At 51.5% G+C, this 12167-nt stretch overlaps 1 protein-coding gene across 8 annotated transcripts in view; it reads left to right on the top strand.

Moving 5' to 3' along the window:
- Shank2 (SH3 and multiple ankyrin repeat domains 2) overlaps positions 1 to 12167 on the top strand; it is a 456357-nt gene that overhangs the window by 187016 nt on the left and 257174 nt on the right. The gene's annotated exons all lie outside the window — the stretch shown is intronic.

Below are 12167 nucleotides of genomic sequence, written 5' to 3'. Positions count from 1 at the left end.
GGACTGGTATAGTGGAGGCCCTGTCAGCTAGGACACTGGGACCGGAAGAAAGACTGGCTAGAGACAGGCAAGGTGTGCGGGCTTAAAGCCCTGAGAACTTTCACCTGTGCTGTTGTCGCAGAAGTACTGGGCTGTGTCTTCAAGATGAGGTAGAATGGGATGAGGTGTCAAGACCATAGATCATGAAGAGGAAGTTCAGCTTTTGGCTTCCACGCCAAGTCCAGGACCAGAGTCTCATATATAGGAGTGAGCGAGCATTCCTCGCTCTGCCTGGGCTTTCGGAGAAAGCACTTAGCCGGGGTCTTCAAATGTACCTGCCCGTCACCCCATACCCCAGAAGTTAGCCATCTAAGATTGAGGCTTACAGGGCTAGCTTCTCGGGAAGCCTCTCTCCTTTACTCATAGTGTTTTCTCCCCCATGTCCTCATGAAACTGTCCCTCTGTGTGTCCCTGTCTTGACCTCTCTTCATATAAGGACCCTGATCATATGTGACGAGGGCTCAGGCTAGAGACCCATTCTAATCCAGTCACACCTGTACAGGGCCTGGTTCCAAATGTAGAAGTCAGAGATTGAAAAATACGAATTTGGGGGGTTGTTCACGATTTTGTGTATGACATTACCCGCATTTTAAATGCTCTCCCTAGGCCACAAGAAGCCTGTCCAGCTTCCTCTTCAGACCTCTCCAGTGCCCATGACATGTTACCTTCAATGCCAACTGTCAGTCCCCACTTAATGTCCCATGTGCCTCTGTCCCTGGAGGCTCTGGCCCCTGCTTGGAACACAGACCTGTAATCTACGACTTGTTAGACCCAGTCCTCCATGTCCAGCACCTGCTGGGGCAGGCTGAGGCCCACGGAAAGGACAGCCAGATCCCAAAATGTTAGCAGGAAAAGCAGCAGAGGCCACACTAGCCCACCATTCTCAAAAACCCCAAATGCAGGGTGAAATGCAGCCAGGGAGGCGGAAAGGCTCCTCTGCCTGCCCACATCTACAACTGTTGTCAGGGAGACAAGGTGACACAGACTCTATCTCTGTCACTCCCCATGCCATACTGTTCCCACCTCATTCCAACCTCGTGCCAGTGAGCAGGGCCATCCCACTCAGACCCCATTGGAGTAACCTGGCCCAGACCTAGTAACCAATGCGCCAATGAGTCCAGGACTACCTCTGAAGATGTCCCATGGGGACACCCTCCTAACGAGTGTTTTTAGAGTGTCCCTGGGTGCATCTTCCTTGTGACAGTTGCCTGTGAGACGGTTCTCTTTGGCTGTGGGCCTTCCTCCTGGACACTGGCTGGGCAGGAGTGTGTGTGGCTGCGGGGAGAACGTCTGGTAGCATCAGATGAAGGACACCCTCACCTGACTGTTGGATCTCGCCGGCTGCTTCTCTCCCAGGCCCCACAGCAATGTCTCTTTCAGCTTTAGGCATGAATGGCTTCTTCTGCTAGCTGCATGGAGGAGCCGGCTTCTATAAAACTCAGATTATAGCTTCTTCGATCCTAGGGTCCCATTAGCTGGGTGGGGGGTGGTAGCCCATACTCCACCTAGGAGTGCATACAAGCTCCAGGTACAATCCTGCAAAGCCACCACTGTGCCCAGTTCTCCGTGGCTCCTAAAGCCAGAAGGGACTTTATACAATGCGCTGCTTGGGTCTCATTTACTATACAGGCCCAGAGGGAATAAGGACTCTGATTCAAGGACATAGCTAATCCTTGTCGCAATACAAACCTGGATAGGTGTCCTGTAAGACCACAGTCACTGCCTTGGCCTTAAGCCTCCAGACCATCTCTGGGGCCCTTCTAGAGAGTATTTTAGCCCCTGTGTGAACCAGGATTCCCCAACGGTAGTATGTCTATCAAGAACACACATGTGTCTGTCAACTTGCCTGACTTCGCACTGTGTAGTGTGGGGAGCTTCTAGGTGAGTCATAATGAGTTTACCCAATGGCTTCTCTGTGCAATGGTTGGGACATTTCTTGGCTTACCATCTCATGGTGATGGAAGTGATTCCAGCTCTATTGTGGACAGCCACTGCAGGGAGCCTGGGGCCAGAATTTCAGTAATAAAATCCATCCCCACAGCACTGCCCAGTATGGATCTATGACCATATGGGCACATGCCCTCCTTGCCTTCAGACCCTGACTGCACAAGGTGCTGATCAGTCCTCCCATGTCCCCTGTTCTTCCCTGGGCTTCGGGATTTTTTTTGATGCCAATGGCATCTAATATTAACCAAACCACGAGTGCAGCCCGGAATTTGCTTCAAGGTTAAGCCAGTCATAGTGCCTCTTTAGTTCCCAAAATACAACCGGGCATTTGGATCCAGTAAGGACAAGTTGATATGAGTCCCAGAACCAGTTCCCAGGAACTTCAAGAGCATTTCATGTTCTGCAATCTCATTTAGCCCATGCTAGCCCCAAGTTTGCCATAGTGCTGGTTATGACCTTGAACTCCTGATCTCCTGCCTCTACCTCCCAAGTGCTGTAATTACAGGCTTGTACCACTATCCTTGGTTTATAGTGGGCATGGAACCCAGGACTTTGTGCATGTGGGGTAAGCACTTTATCAACTGAGCTACAAGTCCCTGCCCCACCTTAATCTTTGATTGACAGACACAGTGATCAGAACAGCAAGATCTCCTTCCCACTAGTCCCCACTCTGATCTCCTGGGTCCCTTGGGTAGGAAGTAGTTGGATTCATTTGTTGCAGTGAAATCCCCTCCATGGCTGTGCCCTTTCCTGGTGATTTTGGAAACCTCATGGCAGAAGCAGAAACACTGGGAAGGCTGTTTCCTGCCTGTCTCTGTGGTTGGAGGCCAGGTCACTTATATCAAATAACCGTACCCCTAGGAACAGTGATGAGGTGTGCATACAGGCCACTTGCCACTCCCGAGCAGTCCAAAGTAGATAAAAACAGAGGTTCTGGTTCCCTGAGGGAAGGGATGCCCTCAGGAGAAACCCTGATGAATAGTGGCATCTCACTGGCTTGATGATTCAGATCTGGGATTTGGACATTGGGGTCAGAGTTCTCTAGATGGCTAGAAGTAGAAGGGGGAAGTTTCCAGAAAGAGGAACACCCTTAAAATCTGTACCCAGATTTCCCTCCAATCTCTGACAGGCTTTTGAGCCACCGTATGTGTGCAGGACAAGAACTGAAGGGGCCAGTGGAAACCAGCAACGTGAACTTGAAGTGTCCAACGAGATGTCAGGGCTTTCCATTGCAGAGGCAATAGTGGGGAGGAGAGTCCTGCTTTGAGCTGTCTACAGGAACCCTGGAAGGGAGGTCAGAGTCAGAACTCAGCTTAAGACCAATGCAGTAGACACAGTGTCCCCGCTCCCCGCCCCGCCAGAAGAACCCTGGAACAGCCTTCATGGGACAGGACATTCTGCCAGTGATTTTACTTACTGCTAGAAACACTCAACACTCTCTGGAGGAAGATAACAGAACACAGTTTGTGCAGCAAGAACACACACAGTTTGTGCTGCATCTGATACAGCGTTCAAGGAGGAACTGGAAACCACCAGATACGCAGAGAAGAACAGCATTTTGCCATGTGTGAGCATTCATCTTGACCACCAATGTGGAGAGCAGCATCTAGGAGATGCCTCTGGGAGGATTGTTTTCTGAGAGGTTTAACAGAGCAGGAAGACCCACCCTAGATGTGGCTGGGGTCCAGGCCTTAATGAAAAGGAGAAAGTGAGCTGAGCACCAGCGTTCGTCTTTCTCAGCTTCCTGGTTGTGGACAGCATGTGAGCATTGCCTCACACTGCTGCCGCCAAGTCTTCCCCACCACATTGGACTGTACCCTAAACCAGTGAGGCCAGATAAGCCTCTCCTCCCTCATGTCGCTTCTGTCAGGCACCTACACCCATGGTCTGGCTCCCACCATGCCGAGTAGTGAGCTCACCCAGAACTGAACAAGACCCTCCTCCACCCCAGACCTTCCAGAAGAACCCAGGTACAGGAAGGAGTATTCATGATGTGAAGAATTCTAGAAATAGTCAGCTTTCATAGTGAAGGGCTCAGTTCTTATAAAGCCCAGGGTGAGGTGGGAGAAAGCCTTCATTTATCTGCTTGTTTATTGGATAAGCACTTGAAGGCATCTCTGAAGGCAGCTGGGCTCAGTACAGTGAATAAGACAAACCTTTTGCTGAGAAAGAAAGGCAAAATGAAGTCTTAAGTAATGGCTAGGACGGAACGTAAGACGGTTTCTGTAGTAGCTTGTTCGTGTTACGCACAAGATGCTGGAGGCAAGTTTATAAAGAAAAAAAGGAGGGTTATTCAGCTGACAGTTCAGAAGGCTGGAAAACCACACAGCACAGAAGTGGAGGGAGAGCAATCCTCTCTGGTGTCTTGACTTATAAGACCATGAATCACGAGTCCCCTTCTTCATGTGCTCACCTAACTCTGACCTTTCCAGCATCCCTGTCTACAGAGACCATCACACAAAGCATCAGGGCTTCAGCACACAAACTGAAGGACGTTAGCCTTCAGTATGGAGGCCAGATTTTTCTAGTTATGCTTGGTCACAGCTGCTGTGTGGGGCTGTCACTTGGTGTCATGCAGCCACAGTGGCCCCTCAGTGTGGCCCTGACTTCTACAGTCCAGCCTTATTCTCCAGCATATGGGGAGGGCCTATGAGGAGAAAGCAGTGATTGTGTAGGCCAGGGTAGCTCTAGAAGCAAAGTTCTCCCTAGGGGCCCCTAAGAGTCTAGCCAGAACAATGGTGGCCAGAAAGCCTCCATTCATTCTCCTTAGTAGCCAAGAGCTCGGTCTGTGTGCCACATATGGAGAAGCAGGCAAGCCACGCAACGGTCAGCTCTCTTCCATGCTGCCCTGAGCAGGATGCAGCTACCTGATTATATGTTGGACATGCAGAGGAATACCTGCCTGAGCCTCTGGAGTCCCTGAGTTACCTCGTAAGACTTCCTGCCAAGGAGGCTGGTGGCAGGCAGCCCATGCCACATGCTTCTGATGGGAAGATGCTGAGCTACATAGTTTGGGTGGGCTCAGCGCCCGCTCCCCATCTCCAGAAAGGCTGAGGGTGAGTCCAGTCTCTCTGGGTCTTAAAGCCCTTCCTAGGCTTTCTGTCCCTCAAGACACTCAGGGAACCTTAGGAGGCGGGGCTGGGTGGGGGGTGCTCCCTTCTCTTCGGATGAGGAAACTGTATCTTGGCATCTCACTTTGGGCCATACATTGATCTAGGATGCCTGTCTGCTAGCCTCAGGCTCAAATTTTATGAATTTCTAGGAGCTGGACAGAAGGAGCCATCAGGGCTGGAAGCTGGGGAAGGAGGGCGGCTGCACGGACTTGGCTCCCAGGCTGAGGACTGTACTCTGCTAATCAGTGCGGCTGGTAATTGGCTAACTCCCTGCAGACAGCTATCTTTGTCTCTCTGAAGTCTACAGGGGACCTTCGGGCGTCCTTCTATCTTGGGGGAGGGGTTCCTGCAGGAAGGCAGGACTCTAGGGCTCTCCTGGGGGAGCCAAACAAGTGGGGTCTTCTGCTCCTTATAGAAGCCAGAAACCTGATCCTCTGTCCAGCAGAAGCTTCTAGGGCTCAGAGACAGGACTATGTGGGAAAAGACTGGGCCTGATAAAAGGATGCTAGCTAGGCCCAAAGGGTGATGTTTGAATCTAGAATGGGGTCAGGAAGTGAGTTTTACCAGCCTTAGGGGCCAAGTATAGAGCTCCTGAGCAGGCAGGGCAGGTGGGCCTGGCTGGTGGGGCACCATGTGACACCTCGGATCCCTCTGAAATGCATCTCAGTCTCTCTTACCTATTTCGTCAGCCCACCTCAGGCCCAGGCCTCTTGCACTGGCTGTGGTCCTGGGCACATAGCCCAAGGCAGTGCCAAGTTGCATGCCAGAGGCTCTTTCCCAGTCCCACCTGGCCTCTCAGCACCTATTCAACCCAGCCAGGCCCAGACTAGTTCCACTCCATGGCGACACCACTCACCCCAGCTGCCATGCATCTTCCAAAAGTTGAGCCTCTCAGAGGCTCCTGCCAGGAATGGTGCAGACGCCGCAGACACCCACATCTTTGTGCAAAGCTAACCCCGTGTTACTGCTGAGACGCCTTTTAATATCTGGCCTTATTTATGTGGGTATGACTCATTCACCAATTACCGTGAGATGGAGATACTTTGCCTACTAATATTTAAATTGCAGTTATCTGAAGCTACGGGAAAAGGAAGCAAGGTCTGCTGGTTTGCCTTTGGCGGGGATGGGCTAAAGGATTAGGGCTCTGGCTCCTACCTGCCCAGTTGCCTCTGCCTCCCAGCTTCAGTCAGACCCTGCTGACCAAAGTGTCCTATGCCTTGTGTATATCCTTTCTGACATCTGATGGAGTTGGGGTCTGATGGATCACTGAGACGCTCTAGAGCTTCTCCTAGTCCTCACAGCTCCCCGTGGGTCTCTGTCACATCAGGAAACAGAGCAGCCTCTGTGCCAGTGTTGAAAGCCACTCAGGTACTCCCCTGCCTCTACAGCCCTGTCTCTTTCTGTCTTACCCTCCTCCCCTGGAGTAAAGACCAGTGGAGTAGAACCTCGGGAGGAAAATAAGGATCATCTCAGGGCATCAAATGTGGTGTGCCACAGAGAATGGGAAGTTTGACTAACTGCATTTTCTTCCCTTCTGGTGACACCACAAAGCTTTGCACCTTGAGGTCTTTCTCTGGCCTGAGTTGAAGGGAAGCATGGAGCCTCATACACATAACCAACTTGCCCTTGGGACCCACCCTCGGTGCATCCTCAGAACACAGCCTTGAGATGGCTGAGGCAGGTCTCTCTAGCGGAGGCTCCTGGGGTATCGCATGTACAGTGAGGGAGGGAGCACCCTCCTGTCCTCGGTGAGGGCCTAGTTGATTACCCCGTTGCTGGCATATGCGGCCACTCAGCTTTTTAGGGAGACCTGGAGGCCTTGAAACCTGCCCCTAGCACACCCTGAGGCCTGTTCTTAGCACATCTTCACAGTAACCTCAGTGATGAACAGCCATGTCTAGCTTCATGTATGATCATGTGACAGCTACTGTGTGCAGTGTGGGAGCTCTGTGCTCAGCAGGTATCTCATCCCTGCATAGACCCCCAAAAACACATTGGCTGGTGCAGAATTCTGGAGTTTAAAGACTTCACTGTGGCTAATGCAGTTCTCTGGTGACACTTGGACCCAGGAAGTCCTGATACAGATGTGAGAGATGAACTCGGGGTCCGTGAATCAGCTTTCGCTCTAGTAGCCAGGGACCTTGAGGACAGCCTGCCCTGGGATCCAAACTCCTGGCCTTTCTCAACCAGAGCCTTGCTTATCAGTAAGAGGGCACTATAGCCAGGAAGGCAGGAGATGGGGAGCTGGAAAGGGTATGATGGTTAACTGGGGGACAGACCCAAGACCCTGCTGCCAGTCTGGGCTGTGAACTGTTTGGCAGAGCATCTACCCTGCAGTCCACAGATACGGCAGAGAGTTGGAAGCAGTGGCACCAAGTAAGCTCCATGTAGAACCTGGTTCTGCTTCTGCTACTGCCTTACAGGATGCTCCCCATATCAGAGCATTCTTTACTCTGAGCATCAGATGGGTGAATCTAGGTGGCATTAGAAGCTAAGGATAGGCCCCAGCTTTCTCACAGCAAGTAATATAAGGCTTCAGGGAGCTCTACAAATACTGTGAGGACTTTGGAAATTGAGTTCTAGTGACAAAGACAGGGACATCCTCAGAGCTCTCTTGCACAGGCCTTCCCAGGTCCCCAGGTAGCTGCTTGGTGTGGCGGTGTGGCATGCCTCAGCTCAAGCCCTGGGTGAGGGTAGAGCAATGGGTCGGCTGTTATTCATGTCACTTAAATAGGACTACAGACAAACTAGCTTGTTGTGCCTGGAACCAATGGGAAGAACCAATGGGCTCTTCACTCATTCATTCAGTTTCCTGTGTGTTAGGAATTCCCAGCTCCCAGTTTCAGGGCAAGAAGAAAGCACCGTGAAAAGCCCAGAGGGCCGACTGCTGTACTGGGAATCCTGAGGGACATTGTCTCCAGTGACAGGGTCAGCCAGGGAGGTATCTTGGAGTGGGTAGCAGCCTGAAAGATAACGGAGGTATTTGAACCTGCTAAGGTGGGTGTATGGCTTTCAGTGTGGGGGAGGGGCTTGCCCACCATCTTTCCATCTGCTGACTTGTCGTGTGGTTTGGTTGGGATCTTGCCGTTTTGAAGTAGTGTGTCACGTACCCCAATCTGGCCTCAGACTTGCTGTGTGTAGTTGAGGATGACTTTGGAATCCTGATCCACCCGCCTTCATCTCCTGAGGGCTGGGATTGTGGGTGTGAATTATATCAACAATGCCGGCTTTGTGCTGTGCTAGGGATCGAACCCAGCCAGAGCTTTGCGTGTGTTAAGCAAACACTGAGCCACGTCCTTGGATTCCATTACGCGTTCTAATGACCTATATATATTACTTAGCTGTCACTGGCAGCACAGTCGCAAATAGAAGTGCACTTGAACCCCTACCACTCTTGATGAAGCAGCTCTGGGCAAGTACTTTTATGCAGAAGCAGGAGTACAAAGAGGGGGGTGGCTTTTCTGGAGTCAGAGCCTCACCCCCCACTGGGTAGTTCTCCAAAGGGCTGTACGTGAGTCCACCTTGCTTTGTCCTGCAAACATGGACTCATGTAACCCCACAGCCAAGTACTGGGAATCTCCTAGTTACTCTGGTTCTGCCTAGGGGGAAACCGAGGGTCAAGGGAGTTCCTGACCAGCCAGCCCATGGCTGCAGAGTATAGTGCCTCAGCCCACATTGCCTGGCTCCCATACCCCTCACTGAAGCCACAGCAAGGGGAGACACGCCTGTCATCAGCAGCAAGCACTTCCGAGTCTCACCACGTGCTGGTAGCACCTGCCATATCCTCCCTGCCAGGACTTGAGAGCCTCAAAATGTTCTGATGCACGGAGAGCCTTTTTTTGTACAAGAAGTAAAATTATTTTCCAGCCTGTTGTCAGGCAGCCGTCAAAAGACATGGAAATGAAGGGCTTAGTGAGTCTCTGAGAGGAAGTCCCATGGCCAGGGTTGGGTGTAGGGATGCAGGCTATTGGCCATGCAGGCCGTGGAGTGATGGTTTGGGGCTCATTCAGGGTCATTGTATCACTCACTGTCTTCCTAAAATTGGTTCCAAGGGTACAATCTGATTTTTTTTTCAAGTATGTGTGGACACTGAGTGGTGGCAGACAGAAATGGTACCCACCTTCTGCAGGATGGGAGTTCGGGTAGACAGCTCCATGGTTGTGTTTCTAGACTGCGGCTCTCTGCCATCTCTACATTGTGTACTGCCCTGTTCTGCCATCCGGAATAAAACCAGGTTGGTGAATGTAGATGTTGGATGCTTCTAAATGTAGCAGTGTACATGCAGACGGCTGAGGCAGGAGGAGGGGGAGTTTCAGGCCAGGTTGAGCTATGGACTGAGACCCTGTCACTAAAGGCAAAAGAGAAAACCAGAAAGAAATGGTTGCTTGGTGCCCTTGGCTTTTGGACTGTGGTATCATCACGCCTGTAATGCTGGCTGAGGCAGTGGCATCTCCAGGATTCAGGCACCCTGCACAGACTCTGAAAATCTCTAGAGAGTTCTACAACTGCTCTCAGGGACCCCAGGATGGGGATGCTCCCAGGACATTCCAGAAATCTCAGACCCCACCATGAGAAAATGTACTGTGAGCAAAGAACCTCTAGCAGTCCTAAAGAGAAACAGCTTTTGGATTTCATCTCTCCCTTAATTTTAATTTTTAATTCCCACACTGTAGTTTCTGCCTTCTTTAAGGATGGTATCAGTGGTGCCAGGGGTCTGCAGTTCGCTACCAGCCTTGGTCAACACCACCACAACCCCCTGGTCAGGAGGGTAAAAGACCCCAGGGAATGGAGTGGGCAGCGCTGTGCTCGGAGAGGAGGGCCTTGGCTCGCTGTCTGTTGACAGACTTCTAAGCACAGAGCCACGGCGGTGTAAGCCAGACCACGACTGCTCACATGGGCTCCTTATTCACATTGATGATCATGGCTGATGTCATGCCAGCCAGGCATGCTAAGAGGTCACTGGCTGTAGTAGCATCATAGGATGAGGGATAAAACAGACCCTGTGTCTGTTTGTTGTGTAAAGTCAGGAGGAGAGATTCAATGGTAGGGGTGGGGTACAGAGCTAATATCTCCTTAGGGTAGGGATGCCATGACCTTCCTCTGACAGCAAGAATCACCACATGCAGGTAGAGACCCCTTTGTTCCTGGGGTCATTCAAGGACAGCACGATAGGACTGTATCAGAAGCGGCCCACTCCCAGAGCAGGAATTCTCAGAGTGTACTATGAGACACCCTCAGTTCTCTTCAACTGAGTCTACCCCAGACCGAGTACCCAGGACTCTGCGTGTTCAGATCTCACAGTCCCCAGCTCACCTGTCTACCGTCCCATTTGCCACAGCAACAACACAAGTCACCCCCACTCCATGTTTGGCTGCTCTCAGCCTTGACAGGGAAGATTCTTTTAGCAGTGGATGATGGTAAATGCAACCTTGTAACTGGTCAGTGCTGAAAATGAGTGGCTGAAAACTTGGCCCGGCATGGGCCGTGGAGCTTCTGTCACAACCCTCTGCACCTCCCCCACCACCAAGGCTCAGGGAACATCATGGAAGGAAGAGCAGACAGAATGTATCACTAGAGGATATGTGGAGGCTTGTGAAATACTGTCTTTTGGACATGGCACAGTCGTTGCTCCGCGAACTCCCAGCAGCTGTGGTTGTGGCCTGTATAAGACCTTTACAAGGCCAAGCTAGCCAGAATTGAAGTGTGGATGGGAAGGAGATCATGAGCCCCCTCTCAGCTGAAGGGCTATTAGCACTGGATGGCTGCTGGGTGAAGTTCTGTTTTTCTATGAATTTTAACAGGGAAAAGACACCTGATGTTGAATGTCCAAGAGAAGATAGTGGGGTCACTGGGGTGAATATGACCAAAATGCATCATAAAGGGAAAAGAAAAAAAAACTGTTTAAAGGTGTCTGAAGAGAGCATCCTTGGTGCGGAATCACAGTGTGGCGGGTCCTTTGTCACCTCATCTTCTGTCTGTAGTGTGACTATTTCCCCTGGCTGCATATGATATCCACTACACCTGTTGCCCTTCTGACCAGCACAACTCACTCTCCACAGCCTGATGGGACGTGGAATTCAGGCTTGGCTCTGGCTGCCACTGAGGGAGCTGGATAGAGACACTGTTCTGCTTGGTACAATTCCCAGCTCTTCTCCTTGGACAGCCCAGGGCCCTGCACATTTCCGCAGCAGTTTCTACTTGTGAACAAATGCACCCAAAGGAGCAGCTACCTCATGTATGACTGGTGGTGATGGCAGCTGGAAACTTTGTATCTGGGCCATGTGACACTGCTCCCTGGCTGGAGTTTGGGAGTTTGGGGTTCTGCTCTAGGGAAGATGGGACAGAGACCTGCTTATCGCTTGGTCTTTTGACATATCTGAGACCCATATGGAAAAGAAGGTTCTGCTATCTCCTTGATTCAGAGAGGGTATAGCATGTCCAGGGACGAGGTCTCCTTCCACCTCCACCGAAGGTCAGTGTCAGATGTAGGATCTTGGAGGGGGGGCATGACTGGCACAAAGCCTGGCCTCTGGCTTCACAACACTGTTGTGGGCACACACTCTGCATCACACAGTGGCCAAGGAGTTGCCAGAGCAGTGGGTGGCAGGGAAACTTGGCTTGGGTGCAGCTTTGCGCTTTCTGGAAGATATCGATCCCCAACAGATGGAACAAGCACTGAGCATCGCTGGTGTCCCAGAGAGTTCCCAGAGCTCTGGCGAGTCCCCTGAGCCCATGTGCTGAGGGGCATGACTGGCAGGGTTCCTGGCCTGTGATATGGGGCTTCCTGTATTTGTGGACACTGCTGTCACCACCCCAGTCTGGCCTCCAGCCAGTGTTCCATGATGATCTAGAAACCTCCATGTTGAAACTTTCCTATTCTGTCTTTAGTTCATCCCTAAAAGCTGCACCCTCATGGGTGATACTGTGGGCAGAGGTCCTCCTGGAAGCTGCCCAGCCTTGCCCAGAAGGTCCAAGTGCCCAGAACCCACATGCACGATGTTGCAATAAGTACTAGACAGCTGTTCCATCTCTAAGCCAGCACAAGTCTCAGGAGCCGTTCTGATGCCA

This window comes from Microtus oregoni, unplaced genomic scaffold, assembly GCF_018167655.1.
Source record: "Microtus oregoni isolate MIOR12 unplaced genomic scaffold, Mior012 000016F_ref0000370, whole genome shotgun sequence".
NCBI classification, from domain to species: Eukaryota; Metazoa; Chordata; class Mammalia; order Rodentia; family Cricetidae; genus Microtus; species Microtus oregoni.
Note: the sequence above shows the minus strand (reverse complement) of the source record. Positions and strands in the feature narration are given on the sequence as shown.